This window comes from Aphidius gifuensis, linkage group LG4 (genome assembly GCF_014905175.1).
Source record: "Aphidius gifuensis isolate YNYX2018 linkage group LG4, ASM1490517v1, whole genome shotgun sequence".
In the NCBI taxonomy this organism is placed as follows: Eukaryota; Metazoa; Arthropoda; class Insecta; order Hymenoptera; family Braconidae; genus Aphidius; species Aphidius gifuensis.
Window position 1 is genome coordinate 15,263,769 of NC_057791.1, and position 11,857 is coordinate 15,275,625.

Sequence of the window (11,857 nt, forward strand, 5' to 3'; positions counted from 1 at the left end):
CTAGTATAGTGATTCGCACATTTACAAGACTCGCTTAAATGTATATATATATACATTAATATGGACAAGCTCAATCTCACTCAACCGACATATACATACTGAATATAACCAAATCCGTTGTCCTCCTGTCGATCATATATATATTCACTCTATGAATTGTGAGTTGTTATATGCGATAAGTACTCACATGTATATGTACATTCATACACACAATGTATATATAAATAACAGTTGTTTCTGTCATCCGATAGGTTATCATGTCAAATATAAATTTGTACATGAATATTATTTTTATGATTACGATATTGCACCTAAAATTTGAAATAAATTCTCACTCATTTGTTCATTTACTCTCTCATACATTTGTTTGTTAGTTTTTTATTTTTTATTCTTTACTTTATTTTTCTCTCTCTCAAAACTATCCAGAAGTTTGATCATAAAATAGTGTCGTAGTTTTATTTTCAGGTGGTTTATTGTAATGCGACAAAAATGTAAATAGAGGGGGGGGGGAAATATCGTATTTGAAATTTTGTGGTATAAATCAATGAGTTAACGTCTGCAAATGCTTTTCAGATTGTATATATGTGTTTGCTTGTTTATTTGTGTGTGTGTAAAGAGGGCAAAAAAGGGGGTGGAAAGAGAGATTGGGCCATGAGAGAATACACAGAGATTCAATAGACACAGAGTAAGAGTAGTAGGAAAAAGCAAAGAAGAGCACAAGAAAGACGAAAAGATCAAGTCAAGAAATCTATGTGTTTGTTATATATATATGGAAAAACGTTCATTAGGAATCCTTGTACTTGATATATACTCAACATTCACAATTTTTTTTTTTTTTTTTTGCTCCCTTTTACGCCAAATGTACTACACTCACTGTTAAAAGTTATATAGTAAAACAGGGGGAGGAAGTCATGACGGGTGGTGTCGACGGAAGGGCAGAGAGGATAGTGTGTTATAGAGGTTGGGGTTGCTCACGATAGATCAACTGGGTGGCAGCGTTCCTTCGAAAAACATCCATAAAACGCAGTAGGGCGGACTCAGCGACAATAAACTCTACATATAAATCTTGTCCTGTGACGCCGTGATACGCTGATGGCGAGCACGATAATCTCTGAGAATGCGGGCCCCTTCTTCTTTGCTCTCGTCTGTTGCCTTTCTTTTGCCTCTTTTTTTTCTCTATCTCTCATTTTTGTTCTTTTGTTTACTCTTTTTTTTTTCTTTGTATTCTTCAGTGATTCTTTTCTTTTTTTTTTTGCTTCATCCACTTGTTCTTTTTGCGCTGACTTTTTGTTTAAATATGCTTTTGCACGAATCTTAAAATAAAATGTTATATTTTTTTTATAATCAATAAGACTATTACGTTAATTAAATTGTTTATTATTATTATTTTTTTTATTTCTATTTGTCGTTTCAGTTTACAGATTAAAATTATTAATGAGCTTCAAAATGTTTCAATCAGTTATGATATAATTAAATGTAGTTGGCTGTGATACATTGATTTTAGAAGATCGATTAATTTTGCAACGATGCCATTTATTTGATAACATGACGAATGTGTCGTGTTAGGTCACTAACTAGACATAGCGGCACTCAATTAATACTGTCAAAACTCATGTTAGTTTAAGTCATTCAGATTTTGCTTTTGCTATCCCCAGTGTATAGCTTTTTTTTTTTTCTCTTTTTTTTATTATTCTATCTCTCTTAAATTATCTTCATCCTATTGCGTCCGTTATTGCAAGTATTTCTCTTTTACCCTCAGCCTCCAGTACCACCTGCTACCCCCTCAACTAAACACTTTACGAGCAGCTTGCCTACACGTCGTACGCGATCAGTGTCGTATTGGTAATACGCTTATTGAGAATGGCAGACAGTTCACGCTGTACGTATGGGTTATAACTACAGTCATACTCTATGTATATGTTTTCCAGCCTCAACGAGGGTTCGAGTTTGTGATAGGGTCTAAGGCATCATCGTTATCGACGACACGTTGTTGCTGATATATCCCGACTAGGTGCGATGCTTCAACGATTAAAGACTCATGATTTAAGACAAGTGCTTCTTGCTCTTTTTATAAAATATATTTATTTCAACATGATATTATGATGATGATTAGAAAGTTGGCAAGTTACCTTTGGATTGTTCTGGCTACAAATGATTGTTTGAAAATTTTTTAAAGATCGACAATGTAAGTGTCGAAATTCAAATGAATTTAAGAGATCTCTAGAAAAGTTTTGACATTAATAATATATAAATTTAATAAGAAATATTTAATTACTTGTCTCATTCAAGCGATGAATCGTTTGTCAATTCTCAAACGATCAATATTTTTACGCGGAAATTTCATACTACCTGAAATTATTTGAATTCGATGATGAAAATATTCAAGTAAATCGTTCCCACGAGGTTATTCCAATGAAAAAGAAAATAGTGAAATCGCTGTTTGGTCTACATGTGGGTGAAAATATTTTTCATTCATTGGATCGTCCGGGGACGTCTGATATGTATATAATATTTTACGTCCGATTATTCTGTTGATGTTAAATTGAGACATCAATGTGTATAGATATATACTTGCATATTTCTCAATATAAAAATTCGAATGATGTAACGCGTTGAAGATTTCTCCGAGGAATTCCAGCGAATAAAGTACCACGTGCTTTCAAAGTAACACTTATTTTTTACAATACACAAATGGTAAATCATTTTTTCTTTTTTGTTGATGTTGTTATTTTTTCACCACCCAGGATCAAGTAAAAATTGGCAGCTAAACTAAATTTATGTCTCACCTGAGAACTTGGTGTATCATATTTTTCCCATAATATTTCTTCTCATCGGTTTCTGACAATAATCCTTTGAATATTATTTTACAATTGGAAATTTATCTTGCATATAATAATTAACAATTAAAATTGATACATTATATTTTGATAAAAAAATTTCTAACCAGTTCTATAGCAAGTGACGAAACGTGTTCAAAAAGTGTTATTTTTATTTCCATATCAGTGAACGTATTCTTCAATCCACTCAATTTATTTTCAGTACAGTATTTCGAGCCATTTATTCAAACGGAATAAAATATTCTGAATGAAAACCAAATGTTTTTAAACATAAATTTTCAAGTAGATGATTTTATTCTAAGAAATTTATTTTTCAATTGTTGTCTTACATAATTTTATTTTTCCCAAGCTCGCATGTAAATAAAAGCAGTTCAACATAGCTGCAAAAAATTAATTAAATCTTTTGAAATTTCAGCGTAATTTTAGATTGATGTCTGTGCTATTGAATAACAGTAGAATTGATGCTCATAACTAGCACGACAAAAAAATATATATAGGTATATTTATTTGATTAAAAAAGTATTGGCTTTGTATTGACTAGACTATTTTTATATCCTCATCACAGTGAGCTTACGATATATATACACATAAAGATGGAAAATATATATAGAAGACGAGAGAGAATAGACAAAAGTGTTGGACAAAAGTGGTAAGAGAAAAAACGATTGATAAAAACAAAAAATAAAAAAAAACAACAAAGATATATATAAATGAAAGAGAAAGAAAAATATTTGAATGAAGTAGAGTATGAAACTTGATTCTTTTTCGTATTTTTATTTTTTTACTTCCTTAACCGATAAACCGTCCCCGAAGAATCCTAATAAGAAGTGTACGGCTGCCATAAATAGCGGCCTTCCTATTCGGCAAAGAAACAAAGTATATTGCCATTGCCACTGGCAGAGTCGTTGGGTTTTCTTTCCTGATGTGCTAGAAATATCTTACCTCTCTTGTCTTTACTATTCTCATTTCATTTTGTTTCATGGACAAGTTCTTTGTCTATCTTTGTTCACAGTAGAAACGTGCAAGATACCCATTTAAAAAGGGAACGCGGGGTAAGAGGAAAAGAAGATTTCTTTCGCTTGAAATGAAATGAATGGATGCGCGAGTAATACAGGGGTGTGAGTGCAATGAAAAAAAAAAAAAAAAAGATAGTAACAGATGAAAACGAAGAAAGAGTAGAAAAGAGTGCAGGGTTGACTATCGTAGTTGAGGGTTGAAGGCGGAATCCAAAGAATAAAAAGTATGCGGATTAAGAATACTTTCTCGGAGACGAGTTATCGTCGTTTCCTTCCCGTTGTTTGAATTAATCGGTCATTCATGAATATAGCTGTATATTAACAAGGTCACGCGTATTTTTTTCTTTTTTTTTTTTACTTAAAGATTTGTGTATCACTGTTAATGTATATAAATAAAATAAATAAAATAAATAAAACAACAAATGTAATTAAGATAAAATAAAAAACTTCAACTCTGGATATGTTTGAGATATAAGAGCGCCTTGAAAATTTCAAGATAGGGATGAAGAAAATAATATATAGAGATTAAAGTAAATCTTAAAATGGACTTGAATTTTAGTCTATCTTTTTACTCCACCCTTTATCAATTGCCTCGAATAATAGGATGAGAAAACAATCGAATTGTGAAACCTTTTGTCCACCCTGAATGAAATCTAATTTTAAATGAGTCAAAATCATGAAATTTATAAATATACATTTATTGAAATTCTATTAAAACCTTCAGGATGTGTCAGTCAATGTTTGGCATTTGGGGAGGAAAATATTTTGAATTTGATTAGTAATAATTATTGCTTAATTTAGATTTTTTCTGCTACAAAAAAGTAATCAAAAATTGATTTTAAAATTTTAGTCCAGTGGCCACAAAACAGCAATGTTCAAATTGAAATTTTATTTACAAATTAATTGAAATGTACCTTAGTAAAGGTAATTTAAATAATTTCATGTTATAAATATTTTTAGATGCATATCTATGAAATTAATTTAAAGCTAATGTGAATTGATAAAAAGAAAAAAAATGGTTTCACAAAAAATTCTTGAAGTTTCCATATGTTAATTAAATTTACAGTAAATTTGGTCCTTGTGCATCAGCTTGGCACAATTTAATAAATGAAATAATTCAATTTTTATTCAACTTTTTTCTATTTCATGCTGTTTCTATTATTGGAATTTGAAAAATTGAATTTTTTAAAGTCTCAAAGAATTGAGAGAAAAGTACATCAACAAAGTCAACGACTAGATCGAGTTGTTAAATGAAAATAATAAAGAAGAAAATATTTAAAGTGAGAAACTTATAATATAGGACAGTGTATTTGATTTTTCAGATATCTAAAAAATTGAGGAAAATTCGTCAAGAAGCGCTTGCGTCAAGAAAAATTTTGCTTCTGTCCAGACACGACGAGACAGCCAACTGACAGAATGGTCCTCTCAAAATCGATACTACACAAGTGAGTAAGAGAAAGCAAGTTTTGCTGCAGAAGCAAGAACAGTTGTATAGAAAAAGCAGCAGCACAACCTCCGTTGGGTGCAATTCCCATGCAAATGAATCGCACTTAAGGGAGAGTTAGTTTTGAGCAGAATAAAAAAATAAAAAAAGGAAATATAAGATTGGAGGGTGCGGAAGGCTAAGCGATTGATTTTTGCCAAGTTTTCTTCAGTAAACTTTTTAAAATCTCAGCATTGTATATAAAGTAAAAAAAAAATAAAATCAAATTACTGTATTTATCAATTATTTATAATGAAAAAAAACTTGATAATATTTAAATTTTTTACACAATAATTACTGTGATAAATGTTAAAATATAAATATGAATTATTTAACTTTATCACCTCCTTTTTTTTATATTTTTTATGAAGACAAAGAGTTTAATTTTTCAGCCATATAAACTTTTATTTTCAGTTAATAGAAACATCTGAAAAATCAATGTAAAAAAATGTTTATTAAATGAAAAATATTTCCTACTGAATTGAAAAAATAATATGAAACAATAATAATATTTATGGAAATTGTTTTAGAAATTATATATTACCTTCGTGTTGTAATTATCCAGGTTTATGATAAATTGTTTCTTGACAGGAGACCTGAACTGAACAATACTTAATTATTTTCATTAAGGAATCATGTGGATCAGTGTATTTGTTGCTATAATTCATCATGAGTATATGTTTATGAATTTGCAACATGACCAACTAGTTTTGATTTTAAAATCAAGACCCTAAATTTCCACGAAAATTATTCCAATAAAAATACAAATATTTGATATAAACACAAATCTGTATACAATTTAAAAATTAAAAGGACACTCTCAGGTAGAAATTAGAGTCCATTTGACGTTAATTTCAGGTCACCTTTTGACTTCACATGTTAATTTGATATGAGAAGTCAAAAAATTGATTCTTATTTCTACCTGGGCTTCCATAAATATTTTTCCGATTCTCAAAACTTATCAATTCTTTAGCTAATATATTTTTTTTTTAGTCAAAAAAATACTGCTATAAATAGAACAATAATCTAACTTGAATATTCAGACTCTCCATCCTCTTTTGAATATTTTTTTTTCATCTAAAAACATATTTTCTAAATTGCATAATTTTTTTTTCTTTTTGCTTCACGTGGGTGTATGAATTTCGAAGTAATATATGGGGCATTTAACAATTTCTAATGATGCATAACAAACAGCTTTGTGATATGTGCTTATATTAATTGTGACCGAACGGTAAGACAATGTTACGGTTTCTTAAAATAGTATATGAATGTACTGTTTCATGTCAGAAATAACATATTACTTTATGCGTCAGATAAAAGTAACAGTGCGTCTGTCTAGTCTGTCCGTATCTTGAGTATTTCCGTGTAATCCATCAGAATCATCTGCATGTAAATACAGTTCAGGGTAACACTGTCACACATACTAAAAAAATTATTATATATTTTTATATACACTTGTAATATATTTATAATTCTTTTAAACTAAAAAAAAGGTTATTTTCTATTTATAAATAATATAGACAAACGTGACGAGGTAAAATGATGAAAAAAAAATATTTAAATCATCAAAAATAAAACATCAACATCACAAACAGACATTAGAAACTTTCAACTGTCATCCAACGAGTGCAAAATGTCCGAGAAGTCAACATCACAAAAGTTACTGTCTAAGCCAATTTATGATAATGAATGTAAAGATTTATCGTTATGTTTTTTGCAACTATGTGAATATTAGACACGAAAGAAGCAGAATTAGAATTGGCACGTTGAAATATTTTTTGTTAAGTATTCAAATATAATTCTGCCAACGATTCATCAGTAGTTGATGTTTATGTACATATAACTAGTGACAATTTCTATATTTGTTTAAGACAATTATACAATTTACAAGAACATGTCATAAAATGATATTATTTTGATTGAATAGTATTATTTCTAAACGAAAAAGTAAATGCAAGCTAGCACTGCCGGACCAAAAAATATGAAAAAATTACAAATTGATAATCCGATTTTACCGAGAGACATTTAGCATAAATTTTTTCTCCGCAGCAAACAATGCTGTAGAGTATCAAACAAATTTTACTGTAGTCTACTGTAAATTGAGAAGTTGCGTGAGGAGGCCACCAGGATCGACTAGAATTTCCTACTACACTACAGTAATTTTAATCAAAACAAAACAAAAAAACAACACAAAAAATTAAATAAAACCTTATTGTTTAAACATCAAAATAAAAATGTAACGTGTTTATTAATTTTTAAAAAATAAACCATTTTATAATTTTCATGTGTTTCACCGCATTTTTATTTAGATTCATGAATAAAATAAAAACAATAAACTTTTTTAGAAGAGGTTAGGAACACACTTGATTTCCAATAAATATTCGTGTTATCTGGCGGGAAAACCTGCTGTACACTACAGTAATTTCTGGTCTAAAAAATATACCATTAACCCAAGACTTCCAAAAATTCCGGTAGACTACAGTAAAAAATTTAGATGAAATATAATAATGATCATTATAATAAGTGGGAATCAGTCACTTTAATGACGTCGGCTATGATTTTTACGATACCACTACAATAATATACATATGCTGCGGATTTCTGTCCGTGTAGAAATATTTAAAACGAGGACTTGTAAGTATATTTATGTAATAAAATTTTCAATACTCAAGGGTAGTAATTATACCCATTGCAAAAAAAAAAAACATGTACATAAATGTATATACTTTGTAGTGAAAAGCTTTTTTTAATTTTGAATAGTAACATACAAAAAATATGATCAATATTAAGTATCAAAGAAAACCTGAAATAAAAATAAATGAAGCAGAAATACAGTTGAAATAAAATTAAAAAAAATAAAGATATACTTAAGTAGTTTTATTGGTGAAACGCTTGTGTCATTGGACTGCGTTAATGAAACGTAGCGGAAATATCTCGGCTGTTTAATTAGAAGCAATAAACGAAAGGAGTTCAATTGCCTGGGTTTCAAGAATGGGTTTTGATACTTTGTAGGAGAATCTTCACCCTGTTGGGAAGCCATTTACCACGTCTCGTGAAAAGCCAAGAAAAAAAACATAATAATAATGAAAAAAAAAAAAAAAAATACTTTAGATACAGAAAAACCACATTTCTGTATCCAGTTCTCATGAGACCATGCCGATTTCAGGTTTGTATCAAACATTTCAACAACTACCTTCTGCATAATTTCTATAATTTTTAACATTTAACTTTAAAATTTAGTACATCACGCTTCTTTTTTTATTTAACAAAATGTCACACGGGACTGTATTCACCAATGCTAGTTTTTATACTTTAAAAATACTCGATAAGTATACTGGTGTTGTGGAAAATGTAACTTAAAAAAACATGAGATACTTTCAACTTTGAGAGCCAGGACAAGTACTATGTTGATATTAATTCTATATGCACAAACATCTATGTGACAAGAATCTTTTATCATTCCCAAAAGACCAAAAAATACGATCTATTTTTTAATACAAGAATCTTGTTAAATCGTAATTTGTCTGAGTCAATTTCTTTCTCTCTTTTTTCCTAATTAAAATTTTTTTATTTCAGGCAAGTATATTAAATAATTTTCTTGTATATAATTTTAGACTTGAGTAACTTTAAAATGTATTTTTTCAAAGCTAATTTTAACTGATTTAAAAAATAAATATTTTCATTTTGTTTTAAAAAAAAACAATAGAAAATAAAGTGTTATTTAAAAAAAAAAAAAAGGTTGATTAAAGTTGTGTGGAAATCACTTTTGACTGTAGTATAACTGCATTAGAAAAATATAAAATGAAAAAAATTGATATATAGTTTTCTTGCTATTGATTATTTTAAAATTGTATAGAAAAGAAAATTGGATAGTTGAAAAAAATATTAGAACTTTTATGTAGTTGTGTATATATTTGAAAATACATAAATATATTTTTATATAAAAAAAATATAATATGATAATCTGAGTATTCATTTAAACCATTTGGCTCAAGAGACACGTTTTTTCTCTTTGCTATTTGCCGTTGACCTTTTTCTTCGTCATCATCAATTGATTCGCGTACTAATACCACGTGACAGTTTATCAGAAGTGATGCCAGAAAACATTAAATAAGGAAGCAATCACAAAGACAGAATAAAAATAAATAAATTGAACGTAAAGAAAAAAAAAATATTTAAATCAATGAAAAAAATAGAAAAAATAGTAGAATAAGAAAACAAGCCAAATAGAAAAATTCAGAATTGATTAAAATAAAAATTATGACAAAAATAAAACCAAAAAAACTTTAAAAGTATATATACATAAGTACATTATAAAACTCCATGTTACAGAGAAATTACGAGCATGAATTTGAAAAACAAGAACGCATTCTATGAATAATGTATAGTCATTACACGGGTGAAGGGTTCAAGATCTTGCTCGAGCAATATTCATATATGGTAACAGTAAAACAGGACCAGTTGAACATAGGCTTGTTGTAAATTTATTTTAAATATTTTTAAATGTTCAATACTTTTTATTGATTCACTCTAATTCAGTACACTAACCAGTTTTACTGAACTCAACATTTATCAAGATTTGACCAAGAAAATTTTACAAAATAATAATAATGTGATAAAAGTTTAATGATTATTCATGTAAATCAACACCCAAGATAATAATATCACCAACAGTTTCTAAATGTAATCATAATCTATAATTATATTTAATTTTTTTTCTTTGGCATTTACGTTGTTCTGAAGTGTTTAATTTACGACAAGTGTTACGACTATTACAAGTGCTTGGTACCACTACCAATTCAAGTAGTGGTAATATTACTACCACTACCACTATGTGAGTATAAAGAAATACGAGATACAATTAAGTCAAGAGAGTATAGAAGTAAAGGTAAGAGAGAAAACTGTTCTAGATCACCGGACGTCTACTATAGCGAAGCTGTGAGCACAGATAAGGACTTCTATGGCGACATTCAAGATGGACGATCAGTTGGTCTCAGCACTAGGTTGTTCTTTGTCAGATACTAACATTTTTAGTATATACTGTAGAAGGACGGAAACCATCTACGACGGATGCTAACATAGCCTGTCTCTTCCTTCCCACAGAAGCTTCCTGGGGATCCTTATTTATATACGACATTGGCTAGACTAACGCCCATTGTCCCATTTCAACCTTAGATAATCTGCTGGACCCAAATCTAAGGCTTGATCCTTAAGGCTGTGACTTTAATTTATACATATAAATATCAACGATCCAACGAAACCAGCAAAAATTTAATGATACATTATTTTTCATTTTAAATCTTTTAAATTATTGTCTTTGTAAAATTTATATTTTCAACTTGGATAGATCTTTTATTATAAATTAAATAATTTAATTGTTTATGAAAAAAATTAAATAAATTTAAAATATTAAAAATAAGGTATTTCATTGATATTTTTATATGAAAGGTATTTTAATTTTTTACCCTTGAAAGTTTCACACATCTGCAATATAAATGCCGTGGGTCAAATATTAACGTCGTTTCTGATAATTGCGAAGTAAATTGTATGAAGGGTGTTATTTTGTAGAGTGAAGTGGGGGATGAAGGAAATCGTACGGCTTGTATATAGTGATATCATCTCACCCTCTCCATAAATATGTCGCAGTGAGCTTAACCCTCTTGCCTATCTTCGAAGCACGAAGTTAGGGGTAGAAAAGGCATTACTGTCGAACTGAGATGAAAATTATTGCTCCCCCGTCAATTTCCAATGAATTCAAACGTTTTTTTTTTTTTAGTCACAAAAAATCGATACACTTCGTCGACTTTGTTCCTTTTGTTTTCAAATATCTCGTAAATATATATATATTTTTTTAACAACAGTGAAAAAAATTTATTCGAATGATATTCTCAAAAAATTTTGAAATATTCACACTAAAAATGTAATGTACTAAAAAAAAAATCAAAAAAAGATTTATTTTACTTTGTTTAATTATTTAAAAATCTCAAATATAAATACAAACATTTTTTTGATATTGACTAAAATTTAAAATAGAAAAAAAAATTCTATTAAATGAATTATGATGAGGAAGATTTAAAAATAAAAATAAAAAGTAATTGCAATAAAAAAAAAAGTTATTTTATTATAAAAACAATAACAACGATAAATAAATTCTCATATATAGTACAAGGCAAGTAAACGTACAACAAAGTTACGAGGGTGGTAAAATCCACCACTAAGAAAGGTTTATGACAGGGGTTGATTCGAGAATTCCCATCAAACCACACACATAAGCCCACATATTGAGCTATTGCAAAAGCATTACAAAATAACATTGAATCGCTCGGTCGAGGTAGTTTTTAGAGATTTGATGTTTGCAAAAAAAAAAAAAAAGAAGAAGAGGAAGAGGACGACAAGGGGGGCAACAGGAGAGGAGGCATAAAAAGGGAGAGTTAAAAAATAAAATAAATAAAGAAGATTAGGGGATGGTATAAAAGATATTCGTACTTCTGTCTCGTAACTTCTACAAACTCATTACAATA